Source organism: Chelonoidis abingdonii, chromosome 2, assembly GCF_003597395.2.
Source record: "Chelonoidis abingdonii isolate Lonesome George chromosome 2, CheloAbing_2.0, whole genome shotgun sequence".
NCBI classification, from domain to species: Eukaryota; Metazoa; Chordata; order Testudines; family Testudinidae; genus Chelonoidis; species Chelonoidis abingdonii.
This window is the reverse complement of record NC_133770.1, coordinates 106,903,234-106,906,228: the sequence shown is the minus strand read 5'-3', so window position 1 is coordinate 106,906,228 and position 2,995 is coordinate 106,903,234. Positions and strand designations below refer to the sequence as shown.

Here is a 2,995-nt window from a genome sequence, read left to right as displayed (position 1 = left end):
TACATATCTGTCATGCACTCTGTGATAAGATGTAGTTAAACAAGTTACTTGTATATTTCATAAATTAAGATGTTAATAAGAAATTGACTGTTGAAAGAATTTCTGTTATTTGGAGAGTAATACACATACTTCTAAGTTCTCATGGTATCAATGATTTAATTGCATTGTTTTCCTATATGTTACTATGCCATCTTATTCCTTTGTCATCATGCTGGTATATCTGTGTGTCCATCTGTGTGCCCCCTTTCCCCTCTGACCAGACAGATTTATAATATAGATCAATTAAAAAAAATCACAGTAGTTGTACATTTAAAAAAACACATAGATACAGCCAATATGAAATTCATCTGAAAACATGAATGTGGTGAATGGAGAAATGAGGCCTGATTCTCCTTTCCGTTATACTAGTATAAATGACTAACTCTAAGGCCTGATCTACACTACGATTTTAGGTCGAATTTAGCAGCATTACCTCAATTTAACCCTGGACCCGTCAACATGACGAAGCCCTTTTTTTTCATTTAAAGGGCTCTTTAAATCGATTTCTTTACTCCACCTTCGATGAGGGGATTAGCGCTGAAATCGGCCTTGCCAGGTTGAATTTGGGGTAGTGTGGACGCAATTAGACTGTGTTGGTCTCCAGTAGCTATCCCAGAGTGCTCCATTGTGACCGCTCTGGACAGTGCTCTCAACTCAGATTCACTGGCTAGGTAGACAGGAAAAGGCCCGCAAACTTTTGAATTTCATTTCTTGTTTGGCCAGCATGGCAATGTGCAGGTGAGTGCAGATCTCATCAGCACAGGTAACCATGATGGAGTCCCAGGATTGCAAAAGAGCTCCAGCCTGGACCGAACGGTTGGTACGGGATCTGCTCGCCATATGGGGAGATGAATCCATGCTAGATGAACTCTGTTGCAGTAAACAAAATGCCACAACATTAGAAAAAGTCTCAAAAGGCATGAAGGACAGACGCCATAACAGAGACGCACAGCAGTGCAGCGTGAAAATTAAGGAGCTAAAAGAGGCCTATCACAAAACCAGAGAGGCAAACAGAAGGTCCAGGGCAGAGCCGCAGACATGCCACTTCTACATTGAGCTGCCATGCTAGGGGGTGCAGGCACCACTACCCCAACCCTGTGCTTTGACTCCGTCAATGGAGAATCACACAACATGGAAGCGGGTTTGGGGGATGAGGAAGATGATGACAAAGAGATTGAAGAAAGCTCATAGCAAGAAAGTGAAGAAACCGGTTTCCTCAACAGCCAAGATACGTTTCTCACCCTGGACTTGAGCCAGTACCCCCCGAATCCACCCAAGGCATGCTCCCGGACCCTGAGGGTGGACAAGGGACCTCTGGTGAGTGTACCTTTGTAAATATTACACGTGGTTTAAAAGCAAGTCTGTTTAATGATTAATTTGCTGTGGTATTTGTGGCCAGTACAGCTACTGGAAAAATCTGTTAATGTGTATGGGGATGGAGTGGAAATCCTCCAGGGACATGTCCAGAAAGCTCTCCTGGATGTACTCCCAAAGCCTTTGCAAAACGTTCCTGGGGAGGGCGGCCTTATTCCGTCTGCCATGGTAGGACACGTTACCACGCCGGGCCAGTAGCACGTAGTCTGGAATCATTGCATAACAAAGCATGGCAGCGTATGGTCCCAGTGTTTGCTGGCATTCAGACAACATCCATTCCTTATCTCTCTGTGTTATCTTCAGGAGAGTGATATCATTCATGGTCACCTGGTTGAAATAGGGTGCTTTTATTAAGAGGATATTCAGAGGTGCCCATTCCTGTTTGGCTGTGGCTGAACAGAATGTTCCCCGCTGTTAGCCATACAGTGGGGAGAGGGGTGAAGTGATCATTCCAGAGAATTGCGTTGGGGGGGGGTATTTGGGTTTGTGCTGCATGCTAACCCACAAACCGCAGCCCCTCCTTTTAAATGGTCAACCCTTTTAAATGGCCAACCCAATGGGTGCTTGGTATGAGAAATGAGGGCACTGCTGTTTGAAACCATTCCCATGTTATGAAGGTTAAAGAAGCCAAAAGACTGTGGCTTACCATGTCCGCCAGCAAGATGAATTCTGTTGGTGGCACTGTGTGAGTGATCTCTCACACCACACCAACAGGTCCTCAATATAAGAGGCAAAATGCGACCTTGTAAATGAAAGCACATGTGCTGTGTAATGTGAACAGCAAGGTTTAACGGGAAAGAGTGATCCTGTTGTTCTCTAAAATGTGTCTTTTTCACTACCAGTCTCCCTTTTCCCCCACCAGCTGCAAATGTTTCTCCTTCGCAGAGGCTAGCAAAGATTAGAAGGCGAAAAAACACACTCTGGATGAGATGTTCTCAGTGCTACTGCTGTTCTCCCACACTGACAAAGCACACCAGAATGCGTGGAGGCAGACAATGTCAGAGTGCAGGGAAGCAGAATAGGAACGTGAGGGGAGGTGGCGGGCTGAAGAGGATAGGTGGCGTCAGATTGCTGACAGAAGGCAAGAGTTGATGCTCCGACTGCTGGAGCATCAAACTGATATGCTCCAGCGTATGATTGAGTTGCAGGAAAGGCAGCAGGAGCACAGACCGCCACTACAGCCCTTGTGTAACCAACCGCCTTCCTCCCCAAGTTCCATAGCCTCCTCACCCAGATGGCCAAGAATGCGGTGGGGGGCCACCCAGCCACTCCATCCCAGAGGATTGCCCATGCAACAGAAGGCCGGCCTTCAATAAGTTTAAAAAAAAATTAAGTTTTAAAATGCGATGTGGCCTTGTCCTTCCCTCCTCCCCAACCCCACTCGGCCTACTTTGGCAGTTATCCCCCTATTTGTGTGATGAATTAATAAAGAAGGCATGACTGTGAAGTAACAATGACTTTATTGACTCTGCAAGTGGTGATCAGAGGTAGGAGGGGAGGGTGGTTAGCTTACAGGGAAACAGAGTGAACCAGAGGGCAGGGGGTGGGGGTCATCAAGAAGAAACAAACAGAAGTTTCACAC

The 2,995-nt window shown here is 46.2% G+C and overlaps 1 pseudogene; it reads left to right on the top strand.

Annotated features, from left to right (window-relative positions):
- Window positions 1–811: 811 nt before the first annotated feature.
- LOC142046205 (uncharacterized) lies at window positions 812–2,634 on the top strand (annotated as a pseudogene).
- Window positions 2,635–2,995: the final 361 nt, after the last annotated feature.